Source organism: Amblyomma americanum, chromosome 5 (genome assembly GCF_052857255.1).
Source record: "Amblyomma americanum isolate KBUSLIRL-KWMA chromosome 5, ASM5285725v1, whole genome shotgun sequence".
NCBI lineage: Eukaryota > Metazoa > Arthropoda > Arachnida > Ixodida > Ixodidae > Amblyomma > Amblyomma americanum.
The window spans coordinates 69,674,702-69,693,461 of record NC_135501.1 but is presented as its reverse complement, the minus strand read 5'-3'; the positions used below and the strand labels follow the sequence as shown (position 1 = coordinate 69,693,461).

The 18,760-nt window shown below is 48.1% G+C and overlaps 1 non-coding gene across 1 annotated transcript; it reads right to left on the bottom strand.

The window, feature by feature from the left end:
* Positions 1–17,178: 17,178 nt before the first annotated feature.
* TRNAP-AGG (transfer RNA proline (anticodon AGG)) lies at positions 17,179–17,250 on the bottom strand. Its single transcript has one exon. It is a non-coding gene; the product is annotated as a tRNA-Pro (tRNA).
* Between the last annotated feature and the right edge of the window lie 1,510 nt (positions 17,251–18,760).

Below are 18,760 nucleotides of genomic sequence, written 5' to 3'. Positions count from 1 at the left end.
GGGGGCTGTAGACTCCTGGAGCAGAAATAGCGCGTCGTCGGTACGCGCGCTGCGCGGTTACGAGGCGCCGACAGGAGAGTCACGCTGTTTTTTATGGCGTTATCACATAAGTATCCCATTTTTTTAATGCATCACCGCTTGGCCGCCAATGAAGATGCAAAAAACGAATGGATAATTATTTTTAACCTTTTAAAGGGAAGTCAGTGCTGTGTTTCAGTGCCGGCGCCAAAGGGAGGCAAGGGATGGCGGCCGCTACCTCGAAAATTTGCCCGGCGCTCCTTTCTGTCACTGAAGGAATTGATTTTGTTCGCTCACAAGCACCTAAGCAGCTTAATCTTTGCGTTGCGTTATGTGAAACCAATATATCGCTGTCTCAATGCCGCAATTTTTCTTTTTTATTTTGTCTTGAAGAGGAACAATGCCTAAAAATTAACTCCCCCTTCGACGTACGCCGCCCCCGTAGGATATCTTGGGCAGCCATTGGAATGGTAAAACAATACCTACAACTTTCGGCTGCAAATTTGTTCTATTTGAAAAAAAGGCAACTGCCAATCTTGGTTTTTCCGGGGTTTTGTTTCATTATTTTTTTTTCAGGAGGGTCAAGTGTAATATCTTGCATACGAAATAGGATAGAGCTTGAACGATGAGTCCGCAAGCGCCTTTTGCTGTTTCGCTCACTCCTTGAGGTTCACAACACAGGACACCGGATCCTTGATTTTTTTCCTATGCAGTAATTCACCAAAGTTCTGAATGTAGTTTTATTCGTGAAAGCTTTATAATGTTATTAAAATGCCATGCGCCCAAGGGTTCTTATAACGCTACTAGGAGATTTTAAAGCCAACCTTTCATTGTTGGACATTTCATGGCTGATGGAACGGGCTGACGTAGCATCAGATGCATGGTAGTACGACGCCCACTATCTAATCAAGGCCATTCATGCATTCATGCAAATCGCGTTATAGTGCGCCGTTTTCTACCCATTGTGTCAGCACTTATTCTTTGTTCAAGTACTTATTATTTGTTTGTTATAATGGCCAACCAATGTTGATACTGGTTCTTCTAATACTAGCTTTTCAAAGCTTTGGTTTTCGCTACTAACTAACTAATGCAGACCTTATAATTGAGTTCCATGTGGCTCCTGCCTGGTCTTAGAAATGACGGTTTTTCAAAATTTTAGTCTAACGTTAACGTAACCACAAGCCAAATAAATGCAATTTTAGAATTATAAAATGCTAATTTTGATGCAGTTAACAACGCAACGAACTTCCGTTTTTAATAGAGCATTCATTTCTGGCTTGGACGTACATTCTCAGATGAGACATATTCACTAATAAAATAACAGCTGTTATGTTCACATGGTACATATATGCAGAAAACTGCCCCGTTTCCACTTTGTACTGGTGCTCAAGCGATAGAAAGAGTGATTCAAAGGCGCCGTGGCGGGCGCCTTAATTGTGTGACTGCAGGGCTTCCGGCTTCCTGCCAGTCTTTGAGAGCTGCTGAGTGATCACGAATAGTGGCCGCCTTACCAAAGAAATAACTGAAACCATTCAAATTACTTCTGCCGCATCAGTGAGCCCTCTCTCATTCTCACAGAAAGGGAAATGCCGTTTTTTTCCGCGTCGGCGGACGTAGGTCTCTAATCTGTTTGTCTCCGCGCAGTTTTATTTATTGCCTTCTTTTTCCTGCTTAGTGAGCACTTGCTTTATTGGATTTTTTTTCGCGCCTCCCTTTTCTTTCGCCGCCGCGATGACTCATCAATGGTTGTAGTGAGCGCTCGGCTGCTGGTCCGAAAGATTCGGGTTGGATCCCGGCCACAGCGGTCGCAACTAGATGGAGGCGAAGTGCTATAAAGGCACGCGTGTACTGTGCGATGTCAGTGCGAATTAAAGAATGTACCCCAGGGGTTCGAAATTATCCAGAGTGGCTACGGCGTCCTTCGTAACCCGAATCACTTGCCCCAATACCGATTCAGGTTACGAGGTTAAACCCCAGGTTGAACCCCATAAAACCAATCCAAACATTTCACTTTATCTTCTCCAACACCTCCCTTCGTTCCTTTTACTCTTAGTCCATACCCTTTCATTCTTGCTTTACCGTCCTTTCTATTACCGAGTACTGCTTTCATCTCCATTTCATTTAGCCAATCTTCTTTCACCTCCTTCTCGAGCTTCACTGCTCATCGCTTCTAATTGTTCGTAAACTTTACCCGCGTTCGCTGGCCACCTACTGCTCTGCAGTGCACTTTCCCTGCCCCAGATGGTTTTTTGCTCTATGTGCATTAGGTTGGCAATGCATCATTAGGGTGCCCCACTCAGGCGAAATGTTCGCGGTAGGCTGGGTGTGGAGTAGTACTTGCGTTTTGTAGACTTTCCGCATATGTTTATGTGTCTGAGGGACGCGCTTACCCGTTTTTGTTATCCTAGCGAGCTTAAAGCGTCACCCTTTCCCAACGACAACGCTCAAACTCGCTGAACGCAACGATGCAGCAATGCAGACGGCCAGCTTTCCCCCTCCAGTATTCGACGGCAGCGCCGCGCGCGACCAACCGCTTTTTTTTTTTTTTGCTTCAGCGCCTCCCATCGAAACCCGCTTCTAGAACACTAGCCACGGCAAGGCGGGGAGTTTGGGGGGTAGCGTAATGAGTGCAAGGTTAAAGAGGAAAGGCGAGAGCACCGAGCCTTGTGGCGTGCCTCGGATTCCCAGAGGAATGGGCTCCGATTTGAGGCCACCTAATGCAAGCTCAGCGGTCCACTCGGATAGGAATAATCGGACGTAATTGAATGTCCGTTCTCCCAGGTCTATTTTAGAGAGGTTCGTGAGGATGGCCTCATGCGAGACGTTGTCGAAGTCCTTGTTCAGGTCTAGCCCGAGCACTTCCTTCGTTCCGGTCCCGCGTGGAGGGTCCAGCACGTCCTTCTTAAGCTGGAGCATCAGGTCCTGCGTGGACAAGCTAGCCCTAAAGCCAATCATTGTGCGAGGAAGTAGGTCGCGGTCTTCCGCGTAAATTTGCAATCGGTTAAGGATGACATGCTCTAAGCAAGACGATGCAAGACGTGAGGGAGCTGGGCCGCAGATTCTCGATCGATGGTTTCTTTCCCGGTTTGGGGATGAAGGTGACCCGTGTATGCCTCCATTCCTGCTGGATGTCGCCTTCCTTCCAGTAGGTGTTCATTAGGTCTGTCAGAGCCGCGACAGACTTGGGGGTCTAGGTTTCTGAGCGTCTTGTTCGACACTCCGTCTGGTCGCGCCGCGGAGGTGGTGCGGAGCTTACCCAGAGCAAACCAGACCTCGGCATCTACTCTGTATGCGTCCAGGGCCTCAGTGGGGAGGCCCTCTTTTGTCGGCAGGGGGTCTTTATGCGAAGTGTTCAGGTAGCGTTTTTGCAGTTCGGCGAGTAGCTCTGCGTCTGTACCCTTATACTAGTGAATTAGTCTCGTGAGTTGATCGCGTTGTGTGGATTTTGTGTGTGTTGGGTCGAGCAGGTGGCGCAGCAAGAACCATATGTTTTTGCATCTCATTTTACCATTCATATTATAACACATCTGGCCCCATTGTTTTTGTTGCAGTTATAGTGGTATGTTTCGATTTGGCACTCGAGTTGCGCCATACGCTTGCGTAAGTTTCTGTTTTGTCTCTGTTTCTTCCAGCGATTTAGCAAGCTGGCGTGCGCTTCCCACATGTGGAGTTTATAGTCTGCCGTTTGATGCAGCTCCTCAGTAGGCGTCTTGACCGTGGTGGTCTTGACGTCGTCTTTGAGTGCAGCGACCCACTCCGTCAGGTTGTTTATCTGACCGGGGGCAGGCTGGTCTCGTAAGCGTCTGAACCTATCCCAGTCGGTAATGCAAAGGCGCATGGGGGGCAGTTTGTGCAATTTCGTGTCGAATGTCGTGGCTAGTATGTAATGGTCGCTTCCCAGTGTGTGTTTCGTGGTGGACCAGCGGTCTCGTAGGAGACCCACACAGTCGTGACGTCCCTATCGTCACACTGTTGCATGCATCGCCAGTTCGAGACAAGCTTCCTCAGTGCGCTGCGAGAGACCCAAGGAAAGACAGTAAAAGAAAACAAAACACCGTGGATACTTGTGTTGCATAATTATGACGTGTAAAAGCGCTGTACGTTTGTGATTATGTGGCATTTTTCTTTTATGAATTTCTACTGCTTTTGCGAAAGCACTTACGCAGTCCCAAGCAAGAATCTTGTGTGAAGCCTCGGAGTAACTCGGGTTTGTTCGGAGGAGCGTCGCGCAAGCTGCAGCCAAAGGGAGGGTGACCTTGAGGGTTACCTTGGCCAAACCCAGCATAGGAAAAGCCAATGCAGAAATGATAAATATTGACTCGACTGCGTTTTCGAACCCACAGCGGTACGAACAGATCAGCTTTGCTGGTTAGTGCACCATAGCACTATGCTACCGCCGCAGCCGTTAACGCATCGTGTTTAACTGCAACACGCTCACGCTCTGTGCATTGTACCCGTCGTCTTCAACAACTTCCATGTGCGGCGTGAACAGATGAGATCAACATAACGTGGATAAGAGCTTAATCTGAGTGTAATAAATTCACTAGACATGCCGACGACCCAGCCTGGCAAGATTATGAGCTGACCAGGGTAAATACATGGCTTCGCACGTTTACTTTCTTTAACTACGTTACAAGCCTACATTGTTTTTCTATTTCGTCTCCCGTGATGATTAAGAAAAAAAAATTTACAGACGAACAGGATAGTTGGTAATGCTAAATTGGAGCGCAGCTTTTTATACACAACCTGTCACTGCTGGCAGGCGGCGTGTTGCGCTGCTGGCCACCCTGCGGTATCATTCCGTGGCAGCCACCTTCCAGGCGGCGTTGCTACTTGGACAACCGGTTACGCCGAGAACGACTACGACGCAGAACACGAGAGCGGGCGCCTAACAGCTGCGCTGTGAAACGGCGCAGAGACATGGGATGGGAAAGGACATGCTAACGGTGGAGAACAGCGCGACGGACAGGGACAAGGGAGACACAACAGGACAGGCCCTCCCTTGCCCCTGTCCATCGCGCTGTCCACCCCCGTTAGCAGGTAAAACCAACTCGCCGAGCTTGCCATTTTTACTCGAGAAAGAACACGACGGCACAGCGCGCTTTCTTTCTCATTCGTGTTTCTCTGCTGTTTTTCCTTCTAATAATTTTAATGATTTATTATTTCCACTCATAGCTCTTATTTATAGCGGTTTTGTAATCAGCCCAAGCCACCGCATGCTTCTGCGAGCGGGCGCAACTCGCATTTCAAGCTGCTTGTGGGTGCCTTTTCCGCCAAATCCGCATACCGTGTACCACAACGAAATGGAGCTGAACATTCATTCACCCACAGGCTGAGCTGCACTTTAAAATTTGAATAAAAATAAAGGTCTCAGTTGTCAGTTAGTGCCTTCCTTATGTTCCTTTTTCCTTCGTTTTTTTTCCTGCTCTTCGTTTATGCCGAGTTTCAATACGGCTATAGGTTGCGCGCCAACGCATGATTGATTGATGCTGTTCTGTGCTCGCTAAAATGCCGTTGGCAGCAGTTTTCGACATTGGTTGGCGCTGCGACTGCATGTTCTGTGAGCCGTACGTGTTGCTTTTTTTTTGGATTCCAAAGGCTTTGGACCGGCGCCTTCTCCACCAAGGCCCTTAAACAGTGGCTCCGGCTTAAAAAAAAACACCTTCAAGGGGTAATCACGTCGCATTGTATAAAATAATATCCCTCCGGCACAAAAAAAATTATTTTCTGTATCAGAATATTGATAAGTAATTTAATACAGCAATGACCAGGAAGCCGAGACCGAGTTTCGGCTCAAAAGTGCCGCAACGGATGCTGTCACGAAACATATCGCATGCGCGTTGATTGACTAAAGTTGTCATTCTAAGTGAGAGTTTGGATCATTATTTATCTGAAATCTCCAAAAACCAGTTCGAAATTTTGTCCTCCAGCAAGCGCAGAGCTAATACCGATAAGTGAACGATTTCATCAACTGATCGATGGCATTGAAGTGTAGTTGACTTTTGGTTTTCTGAGGCGCGCGCGCGCGCACACACACACACACACACACACACACACACACACACACACACACACACACACACACACACACACACACACACACACACACACACACACACACACACACACACACACACACACACACACACACACACACACACACACACACACACACACACACACACACACACACACACACACACACACACACACACACACACACACACACACACACACACACACACACACACACACACACACACACACACACACACACACACACACACACACACACACACACACACACACACACACACACACACACACACACACACACACACACACACACACACACACACACACACACACACACACACACACACACACACACACACACACACACACACACACACACACACACACACACACACACACACGCACGCACGCACGCACGCACGCACGCACGCACGCACGCACGCACGCACGCACGCACGCACGCACGCACGCACGCACGCACGCACGCACGCACGCACGCACGCACGCACGCACGCACGCACGCACGCACGCACGCACGCACGCACGCACGCACGCACGCACGCACGCACGCACGCACGCACGCACGCACGCACGCACGCACGCACATACACACATACACACATACACACATACACACATACACACATACACACATACACACATACACACATACACACATACACACATACACATACACCTTACCTTTTTAATCAGCAGCAGACCGGACTAAACGATATGTTCATTCTAATGCGGAATGTTTGAGAGCGCTACAATCGCGGCGCGTAAGTGGACATGTCACGTGGCATTTTTAGTATTTCGCTGAATCTGCAGAGAGCGAGGAAAAAGCCAATACGGAATAGATGGAAAGTTTGAAGCTGCTCAGTTGGACGATTCGCGGACCGTTCTACAAATTTCTCATTGGACTTGTTTGCCTGTCTTCATTTCTTGTGATGTTGATTAATTAACCTCGACTAATTATGCAATTAAGCACGATACAAAAAGTAGCGTGAGTTGTTCCATACAATAGCCAGCAACATGCATTTGGTCGCGTCGTCTTAGAGTGCCACGAGATATTTTAAACCTTGGCTAAATCTAGCTGGGACACCCTGTATAGTTGAAGCCAACTGCCAACGAAACCAAGGTGCATAGGGAATGTTTATTTCTATCAAATTTTTTAAATTTCTGGTGCTGAACTATGGGAGAATAATGATTCAATTAATCTGTTGCTTTAGGGAAATAATTATAAATCATCATCATCAGCCTTACTACACCCACTGCAGGGCAAAGGCCTCTCCCATGTCTCTCCAATTAACACTATCCTTTGCCAGCTGCATCCACCCTTTGGCTGCAAACTTCTTAATCTCATCCGCCCACCTAACCTTCTGCCGCCCCCTGCTACGCTTACTTTCTCTTGCAACCCACTCCGTTACCCTTAAAGACCAGCGGTTATCCTGCCTTCGCATTACATGCCCTGCCCAAGCCCATTTCTTTCTCTTGATTTCGACTGGGATGTCATTAACCCGTGTTTGTTCCCTCACCCACTCTGCCCGCTTCCGATCTCTTAACGTTACACCTATCATTTTTCTTTCCATGGCTCGCTGCGTTGTCCTTAACTTAAGCTGAACTCTTTTCGTTAGCCTCCACGTTTCTGCCCCGTAGGTGAGTACCGGTAAGATCATGCTGTTGTACACTTTCCTCTTGAGGGAAATTGGTAAACTGCTACTCATGATCTGCGAGAATTTGCCATATGCGCTCCACCCCATTCTTATCCTTCTAGTTATTTCCATCTCATAATCAGGATCAGCTGTCACTACCTGCTCTAAGTAGACGTATTCCGGCACAATTTCTAGGCTCTCGCTGCCAATTGTGAACTGTTGTTCCCTTGCTAGGCTGTTGAACATTACCTTGGTTTTCGGCATGTTAATTTTTAGACCCATCGATCTGCCCTGCCTGTCTAACTCGTTGATCATGACTTGCAGTTCACCTCCTGAGTGACTCAGCAATGCAATGTCATCAGCAAATCGCAGATTATTTAGGTATTCTCCATTTATTCTTATTCCCAACTGTTCCCAATTCAGGCCTCGAAATACCTCCTGCAAACATGCGGTGAACAGCATTGGCGAGATCGTGTCTCCTTGCCTGACGCCCTTTCTTATTGGAATTTTATTGCTGACTTTATGGAGGACTATAGTTGCTTTGCAGTCGCTATATATATCTTCCAGAATTATAAAGCAGGAGAAAAAAACAAACAAACATGCCGCCGGTGGGATCCGAACCCACGACTTCCGAATTTCGCGCCCGGTGCTCTGGGTTCGGTTACCACCGGCGGCTTGGTAGTTTTTTCTGCTGCTGAATAATTACAGTTGTTGGCTGCGTATATACCATCAGCCAGGTCCCAAAGTTAACGCATCGTCCATGCAGTATTCACTGCCGCTTGTTCAATAAATCTGAATTTAAAAGCGAAAGTCATCGCGTACGCTTGTTCATCGTGTTGACTTCCACGTCGTCACGTGTACCGACTTACGTTTGCAGCCTTGTTACCAGAATCTTCTTTATTCCATATTTCCGTTTTTTCCTGAGCCAGAAGTGCCCCTGAGGGTAGAGTGAATGAATTGCATTCGGCCTGTTCTCAGCAAGGTGCACACGGCGACCTGGTGACGGCTGCAATGTTACCTCAAAGAGGAGAGGCGGTCGCAACTCAGTTCTCAAGTCGACTCGTTAATTAGGTTTGTTGTGACGACGAACGATGTAGCATGTACATGTCTTCACGGTTTATTGCGCGAGGTTGCTTCAGCTTGCCAGCTTTTAAGAGCACGATTTTTCTTGCAGTATTTGTCTACGCTGACTAGAAGAAAACTGTATATTGATGTACGTGGCGCGTTGCTACCAGTGGCATTGTATCGTTACATATACGGTGCAGGTAGAGGAGAGAATGTTCTAAAAAGAGTTAAGAAACTGCCAATGCGGTCTTTAGCTACAACTCTTTTTTCCAGCTGCACAGCAATATGTTGCCAGTTAAGCCCTGGCTTGAAGAAAAAGACAATTTTGTTCCGTGATCCGTCAACTGCCTTACATGCAGAAAACCCGAGACCATTGTACACACTTTTCCTGAATGCTGGGATGTGGTTTTTTAATGGGAAATCCTCCAGCGAACATTGAAGGAAGAGTTCCCGTTGCCACCTCGCGGTATCCGGTTTTCCCCCTTTCAAATGAGGAGAGTGCACCACTAGACATGGTCATGCTACTAGCACTGCACAGCCTATGGAAAGTGCGTATGGCAGTTCGCAATGCTGATATGGATGCTCGCCCAGGGCGACGGTACTTTATTGAGAGTGCCATATATATCAAAGACGTCCTCAGTAGTCAAAGTGTATCCCCAGGGTGTATTTTTATATTGGATGACATTGTAAATCTGAAACTCTTTAATTCAATGCTCCACCAAAGGTGGCGGATATGTTATTTAAGATGTGCTGTATATCGTTCGACAAGCCTACAATAAAGAAAAAAAAGACTCGTTAATCTAAGGGAATGATTCTCACTTCGAGTGCGGGACGTCCCTTGTTCAAATCGTGGACGAGCCCGGCAATAATTTTTAGATGACGATTTAAAACAACCAATTAACCAAACGTGGATTCCTCATTGGTAGCCACCTGGAGTAGATAAAGAGAACGCTGCGTCACTTCCGATTTAAAGAGAACAATAGGTCGGCGAAGCTTCCCGGGGCATGTAAGGTTGCGCGGCATATTTACACTGCTGTCCTCAAAACGGCACCGAGTGGTTCCAGAAGTTCCACCCCGTTGACTGTGCCTATTACGTGCTCTTCAAGGAACCGAAAAACTGAGGTTGTCTGTGAAAAAAGAATGAACCTTTGTGAGCCCTTTTACTTGTCACAGAAAAATAAAAGAAAGTAGAGTACATAAGCTAAGACACCGAACAGCAACGTTTAAAGCCTTGTGGAAGAAGGTTAAAAGGGCTGTTGCACCAGTCAAGGTTTCATAAACGCCAAAGCAATGGAAACAATATAACGAACGCTCGGCCATGCTCTTTGGTCTAGGTGCATTAGTCTCGCTTCCTTTTTCTTTACTTCTGTTATGGTTCGTCATGTACACTGTAATTACGTAGGCGCGTTAAAAGAAAAATTATGATAATCGACCACCATCTAAGTAAACCGGTAGGACCGCGCTACGGTGGGTATCTACCTATATGCTGTATGGTCACCTTGTCATTGAACACCTGCGAGTAGCATCAGTTTCCCTCGTCTTTTTTTTTGTCTTTGTCTCCATGCGCTAAAAAGCGGAATAAATTTAAATTTTAGCTATATAGTAGACGTAAAGTTAACTCCTTTCAAATACAGTGACGACTAAAAACAGGTAAGAGAAAGGGCGATAAGTCCATAGTAGTGCCTCTCAGTGGTTTTCGGGCATCAGGGAAGGATATAAGACAAAATACGCGCTCTCTTTTCCATGCCAACATTGTTGACGAGGCGAGCATAGCGCAACTTTGATCGAGCTGCTTCAAAGTGCCCACATTTGTTCCTTGCATGTCATCTTTTTACCGGCGCTGATATCTCCATACATGAGCATTATTTTAGCAAGTTGGCATTTTCATGTAATAAAGCGAGAGTATGCTGAGCGAAAGAAAGCCATCCGGCTCGATAGGCGCCGCCGGTACCAGAGTGTATTGCTTTTAGCCAAATAGAGCACGAGTCGACACCAGCCATACTTAATTTTTTAACATTAGGTACTGACCGAAACTACCGTGCTATGCACACAAAGCATGCAAAGCATTTCCTATGCATACAAAGCATGTCATTGCTGAATCCTGATCTGCTGCCCCAAATTCGTGAAGCACGTCGAATTTCATTAGGTAGTAAACTTCCTTCTTTTTCCTTGCCTAGCTCTGTTTAGTGGGCACATGTTGTAATGGTCGGCGTGCTTACCTTCGCCCTGAACAGGCGCACGAAGTCTCAAAGCAGTTTCATTTCAATTGGCTGCGCTGTGCCAACGCGGTCAGGATAAAACAGTCGAGTAAGGGGTTCGAGCTTCGAATCGCATAGACTATTCCATAACCAACATTGTCTGCAAAAACTTTGAAAATTGGGAACTTGTAAGATACTTTTATGAAAAAATATAAGGTAATGGTTCTTTCTTGTGGTATGTAGAAAGATCTTTTTTTAAGTGTTTCTATCGATCTCATCGAACTGTTAAGATTGCGTAGAAAGCCAATGGGGAGCGCTTTTGACGATAGCAAAAACGTTAATAGAAAAAAATACAAGTCTGGCACCGGGTGATCTGCGGATATGTTGAATGTTATAGTGAAATCTTGCGTTTTATGAGAAACTGCGTCCATAAAACGTTTCCTCCACAAAAACACTTTTGTTCAGAATTGTTGGGTATGCTTCGTCACAATGCTTCGGCCTAGTCGCAATGGCCCATGCTATGCGGCAGCACCTTTACGCTGACAACACTAAAAAGCGACAGCACGTTGCAACCACATTCGGTTAGAGCACAGCACGACGCCGCCGTTGCAACTTTCGGGAACGCAGTCTGGGTAGTCGCATTAACACTCTGGTGCACTTTTTCGCTGGCACATAGTGCAACCATACCATACAATTGTTTTCTATAACTCATGACTGAGTGGTCAGAGCCGTGTCAGAGAGTGAACAGCGCTCAGCGCTAGGGTCAGAGCTGGGACCGCCAGTTCAATTCGGCTCCTGAAAGTGGACTTCGCGTAGACCGCCGAGCGGTTTTATATAAAACATAACAGACCTCCAAAAAGGTTTGCTTTCAGCTTGGGTGCGCGATGTGTAAACGTATTACATGGGCTATATTCCAAGGCAGCTGCACTTCATTGCTTACACATCTCCGACAGCGCATGTTTCACATTAATGTGGTCTTAAGCAACGCTACCCTACCGCTGTACTTTTTGTGTAATCAATTGAGACGCTGAGATAGCAGTTCTGGAGGTGTTGATACATGTGAGCGAGCTGACTGCTCTGTCAGAATGAGATCCAACTTTCGCCCACCGCTCTTTTCTGTTCCTCCAGAAGTATTGGTTTACACAGTGCAATGTATTGGTAAACTATAACTTATGTAGTCACAACTGCCCCAAGAGTAGAGTTCATATGTGCCGAAATTGGCACCGAGACCACCGAGTCTTTCCCATAGCATTTTTCTCGTACTGCTTGGAGTAGCCGGTCTTCGGTCCCTTCATATTGGTGAATTAGTCTCTGAATAGATTTGCTGCTTTCTGTTTTGCTTTTGCTTGGGTCCATTAGTGTTCTGAGGATCTGCCACGTTCTAGCTGTGCTGAGGGTGCCATTCAGTGAGGTACCAAACTGTTGCCACCCCTGTCTCGCTAGCTGCGTTGCATATTCCTCAGCTTGCAGTGTTATTTCAGCAATTTTCTTCTTTAGTTTCCGATTTAGTTTTTGGCGCTTCCAGCGCTTGGTTAGGCCCCGTCGTGCCTCCCATAGTCTGAGGAGTCGCTTGTCCACTTCCGGCGCTTGTTATGCTCGATCTACCTCTTTGGTGTAGAGGTCCATGATTTGCTTGAGTTGTTGGCTCCATTCTTCTACTGAAGCTATATCCCCTTTTAGCTGTTTGCAGTGGATTCTGAAGGCGTCCCAGTCTGTTAGGGTTGCCTTACCAATTATCCTCTTGATGCTTTCTGCTTCCGTGCTGATCCTAATGATGTAGTGATCGCTTCCCAGATTTTCTTGCAAGTTTTCCCATTCCACTTGCTTGGCGCCCCTGACAAAAGTTAGGTCGGGACATGTGTCCACACTGACGCTATTCCCCTGTCTAGTAGATTGGCCCTCACCTGTGAGTAGTTCGCAGCCTATGTTTTCTGCTGCTGTACAGATGCTGCGTCCCTTTTTGTCTTCAATTCTGCTGCCCCATTGCGGGCTTTTTGCGTTAAAATCCTCGGCTATTATCAGGGTGTTTTGTCCCGGTAGCTTTTTTGCTTCTGTAAAGAGTTTAATGAAGTCTCCCCTATTTTTAGGTGGGCTGTATAGATTGACTATGAAGGTACATTTAGCTTTCCGCTTCCTCTTGGGGATTATCTCGGTTACTATGTGTTCGAGGTGTGTATCCTCGAATTCTTTGTGTGCAATGGTGGTGATTTTGCTGCTAATTAGAGTAGCTGTTCGTCCGTTCTCCTGGCAAGTATATCCTCTCAGGGCTGGAATGCAGTTTGTCTCTTGCAAAATTATTAGGTCTGGTGGGGTTCCTCTATTGCTAATGAACTGCTGTAGGAGCCCTTGTTTGCGCTTGTAGCTCCTGCAGTTCCACTGCCATATCTCTAGTTTGTTTTGTCCTGCCACGTTGATGTATTAGAATTTGCTTTCGCTCCCTGGGATTCTGATCCAAACCTGCGCTCATTGTAGAGCCGGTCTCTGGCTTCATTTACAGTTCTCTGTGTATTTTGATTCTTTACATAATTTCGAAAGCTCTGATCCTGCATGGCTATCTTTTGATTTAGCTGCTGCATTTCGCTGTTGCATTTGCTGTATCATTGTTTTCAAATCGTCTATCGGGGAGGTTCCTCCTTCGTTAGTCTGTAAGCTTCCTGCGCTCTGCTGCGGGGGTGAGGGTGCCCTGACAGGCGGAAAACCTGCCTTTCGCGTCTCTTGTATTTCTGCTATTAGTTCACTCATTTGTTTTTTGAGCTGCCTGTTTTCTTCACGGGTCTGCTCCTGTTCCCTCTTAAGATTATTAATTTCGACAGTAAGCCTTTTTTCGTTTTCTGTTTGTGTGTTTGTTTTGTTACTGTTGTGCGGAGCAAAACGCGTCTTGGGAGGGCCGGCTCCGCAGCTCACCTTAACTCCGCCGCTCTTCTGCTGTAGTTGCTTCGGCTTCGCCCAGGCCTGCTGACCGCCCAGGGGTGGGTAGGACTCGTCCCGCTCCCGGCTCCGGCCCTGGCCTCGGCTGCCACTGCTGCCCCGGCTGCGGCTCCTCGACTCGCTCCGGTAGTCGCCTCGCTTCTCCTGGTCTTCGTTCCGGCACCAGCGTGGGCGCCGCGCTCCGCCTCTGCTTCTGCTGCGGCCGCGTCGTTGCTGACCCTGGAATCCCCATCGTAGTTCGCTCGTTGTCTTTAAACGTTGCTTGCAGTCCTTTGTGCCGGCTGTGTTGGGCTCCCCACACAGCAGCCACTTGGGTGCGCATTGATGGTGTTCCTCTGGATCCTTTTGGCCACACTGCCTGCAGGTCTTGATCTCGGGAGTCGGGCAGACGTCGGACCGGTGTCCCTGCTGACAGCAGATGTAGCAGATCTGTCTCGTTGGTCTGTAGGGATAGCACCACATTTCTCCCCCATAGTACAGAACTTGCTTGGGGAGGATGGGGCCATCGAAGGTGATTACGGCAGTGCTCGACCGGCCTAGCATTCTTGCCGCCAAAATCTTCACACCCTGCGTTCGGGTTCGTAGGTTTGCCTCGAGTTCTTTGGCAGGGGTTCCCGGGTCCACCCCGTGGATTACCCCGCGCAGCGTTCCCTCCGGCGCCGCCACGTGTGCGTTGATGCCGTAGCTGTGCTCTCCAAACTTCAGCGGCGTAATGCGTCTAATTTGTTGAGCAGCGCTTTCGTTGTCGGTGCTTATAACATTGATGTTGGAACCTGTGCACAGTCGGATAATAAGGTCTTCTGCCTTGCATTCATGTCCGGTGGCTGCAACCACCGCCCGCGCCACTTGGTGCGTCTGCAGGTTCTTCACAGCTAGTCCCTTTGGCCTCAGGACTATTTTTAAGTAGTCCTTGGGTAGCGGAGGCAGTCTAAAAAAATAACATGCAGAAAACCAAGGTGATGTTCAACAGCCTAGCAAGGGAACAACAGTTCACAATTGGCAGCGAGAGCCTAGAAATTGTGACGGAATACGTGTACTTAGGGCAGGTAGTGACAGCTGATCCGGATCATGAGAGGGAGATAACTAGAAGGATAAGAATGGGGTGGAGCGCATATGGCAAACTCTCGCAGATCATGAGTGGCAGTTTACCAATTTCCCTCAAGAGGAAAGTACAACAGCATAATCTTACCGGTACTCACCTACGGGGCAGAAACGTGGAGGCTAACGAAAAGAGTTCAGCTTAAGTTAAGGACAACGCAGGGAGCCATGGAAAGAAAAATGATAGGTGTAACGTTAAAAGATCGGAAGCGGGCAGAGTGGGTGAGGGAACAAACACGGGTTAAACGACATCCTAGTAGAAATCAATAGAAAGAAATGGGCTTGGGCAGGGCATGTAATGCGAAGGCATGATAACCGCGGGTCCTTAAAGGTAACGAGTAAATTCCAAGGGAATGTTATCGTAACAGGGGGGGCAGAACGTTAGGTGGGTGGATGAGATTAAGAAGTTTGCAGGCATAGGGTGGGTGCAGCTGGAAAAATACAGGGTTAATTGGAGAGACATGGGAGAGGCCTTTGCCTTGCAGTGGGCGTAATCAGGATGATGATGATGATGCCAAAGATGCATCCCAGGAGATTTGGTCTGAATTAGCGTTAGATTTTTGTTACCTGTGTGAATGTATGAAGCTCACTAATTTGCACATGCTTCAAAAGGAGGAGTGAAAGTTTTTATTTCTACGGTGGGGGAGTGCGGCAACGGGCTCACCGGACGCGTCGCACGTTCTGTTTCGTTGGGGTCCGGGAATCGCCCATGTCGATGAGGCTTACGGGGGGTCCTTTGCTACCAGACATGTTGATATGCTCGGCTGGATCATATAAGTGTTCGCGCGGGCAGCTTCGCCCTGGCAGGAACATGTTCGAGGAGGAATACTCGACCGTCCTTTGGACCGTCAGCTGAGTATTTTCTTCTCCTCCGCCACTTCGCCAAACTCTCGTTTCTTGTCCGTACAAACAGCGTTCTTCACTCTCCCTCTCCCGCTTCGGGCCGTTTTCCTCTCTTCTAAGGCTCTTGGCATTCGAGCCTGCGGTGCTGCGTCCAGGGCTCAATGGCCCGCAGATCACTTAGCCTCAACCTCCGTATGTGTTCCGGTGTACTTGTGATGCCTAGGCAAGCTCTCCACGTCCCCTGTCACCTGAAATGAGCCGGCAGTCCGCGACAAAAGGAAACGGCGTTGGGTAATCTCCTAACGCTTCTGAAGCAAGGGTGGAGCGACGTCCCCGGTTGGCTGGGTGTCACCGAAGGGAATGAAGGGGAGAAACGGCGGGCAGCGAGCAGACTGCTCCTCCCAACAACAAACGTGGTGGTTTCACAAACACAGTGGTGGTTTAACACAACACAGTGGTGGTTTAACGAACCAACGGGGTGGGATGTTTTTCACAGCTTTCCACTACGACACCTGTCTGTCACTCCTCTCTCACTACCTTCTTCGCCCTCACCCTTCCGGCATGGTTCAGGGATCCGCCGTCAGTGAGGCCATTTCGTGCCTTGCTTCATTCTGTTTCATCTTTTTCATCACGACGCCATTTTAACAATTCTGCAATATGTGCGCGCTGCTGTGATTTTTCTGCGACACATGCGGGAGTTTTCAGGCCGTAACTTGCCAGCTAGGGAAAGAAACTTGTGAAGCATAACACCCTGCGGGAGGTCATCGACAGTGCATTGCGTGGGAAGAAACGAATTTACAAGAACACCTTCTACAGGTGTAGAACGCTCTGAAAGAAACCTTATTGGCCCGCCACGTTCATGATGAACAAAAATTAGTTAATTTCTACGCACCACTAGAGCATCTGCGGCTAACTTTACTCAGTGCACAACTACGCTTTGCGGCAAGAGTCGCATGAACTCATCATTAACTAGCATTCCAGGGAAGCTTCTTTAAATAAACACTCAACCGAAGGGCTTCCACTATCAATAATAGCTATTAAAACAAATAATGTCATATAGAAGCTTACAAATGGCAATACTTCATATTCTCAATCATTTTCCAGGCCTGTATAAAAGGCAATCAAGAGAATCAATGCACGTGTTTTCTTTATTTCATCACCTATTTGAAATCTCTAAAATTTACTTTCTACAAATTCGCCAAAATATTTGGATTCTTCCACTGTTCGCCCATTTGCTCTCCTGAGCCTTTTCTCAGATGAGGAGGCATCCTGCAAACGATTGCTGCAAATGAAAGTAAAGTGTGCACTCGCAAACAGACCAGCCGGAAAAAAGAAACGGGCTCGTCCGGGATTTGAACCCGGGACCTCTCGCACCCTAAGCGAGAATCATACCCCTAGACCAACGAGCCACGCATGAACGTGCTTCCATGATGCCCAGCGTCTTGAGTCTGCTTTGCGCAACATTACGGAATGGGTCCCCGGCTGGGCTCACTCTACGATCGCACATCGGAAGCTTGAATACTTCGCATTGAACGCGTTTCCTGAAACTTTATTTTTCAATGATCATCATTTGTCTGATCTCACGGAAGACATTAATTTCAGCGTTGCTGGCAATACGTTTTGCTGATAGCTTTGTTACAGCTAGAACTACAAAAGTATAGAAGTGTCGGCCATTTGGTAAAATTTATGTGTGTTTTAAAGGGACAGTGAGGAGAACTCTATCAATTTTTTTAGCAAAATTTGATAGTTCGGCATTTCATGGCTTTGTTGCCGCTTGTCCGGGAACGAAAGATGCATGTATTTCAAAGAAATTTGGATTCGAATTTGAAAAAGTTTTTGCCGCCGCTCTGATTCAAACTCGAGAACTCTTATGACGTCACGGCGAACTATTATGACGTTATAGGACGGAGTGACGTGAAAAGTAACGTAAACGCAGACTCCGTGATTTCTGGCGACTAGCCGTGTGCTCTAGCAACTGCCGAAATGAAAGCTGCCGCTGCCGCACGTTGAAGGCATCTATGGGGGGTCGCTACCGTCGCTTCGTTTACGTTTGCACGGGCGTCTTGCCAGCGTTTTGATGGATCCCGTTTCCGAACCCGACGACGAAGTTCTCGCAAAAACTCCGGCCTGCATTTCAGCGACCTCAGCTCCACAGAGCGTGCGATGCTTTTGAGGGAGCACGGCTAGGTTAGGCGCCGGCTGGTCGTTCACTCCTTCCGCGGTGAGCAGCCGTTGCAAATTAAATATCTTAGCCCCAGTGCGGGTAGTCGCGAGGGGCCAGGACAAGGTCGGCGCGTTGCGCCCATCGGAGGCTGGCCGGGCCATGGCGCCAACTGATTGCGGTTCCTTGAACGGCGTGGTTGCACAATGCAGCAGGCATTGTCGATGTCTCCCACGGTTGCAAGGACCAGGTTATTTACTTATTTTTTTTGCCACAAAAACGGATGTGTGCTCAAGGGCGCTCGCGTTTAAAGTCGGTGGCTTGAAACTAAAGCCGACGCACGACGCTTCAACGGCTTCCGCTGGATCCAACGGGCCCACTGGATCGGGCTCTCTCGCGCATTTGCATGTAACTTCAGATGTGTTCTGTGAATGGAATAAATAAGCCGAGAGCTCGAAAAGAACAGCTCCACCCAACTGCCGAAGCTATTGAATAACATCACAACGCGCACCTCGCCGCGGAGCCGAATTGGTCTGGCCGGGTCGGCGGCGGCTGGCGCACTCAGCCGGAAATAGAGACATGCTCCAAGTCTCCGCCAGAGCGGCCAGAGTGCGCTGAAGCCGCCGAACGCGTCGGCGGTCAAGCGCAGTTGGAGTATAGAGGGTCTCGCTTTGGCCGAAGTGACATCGTAGTGCAGCGTGCGCGTTACGCCGGAGCATAAACGCGCCTTAACAGAGCCTGCGCTTAACCGCTAACCA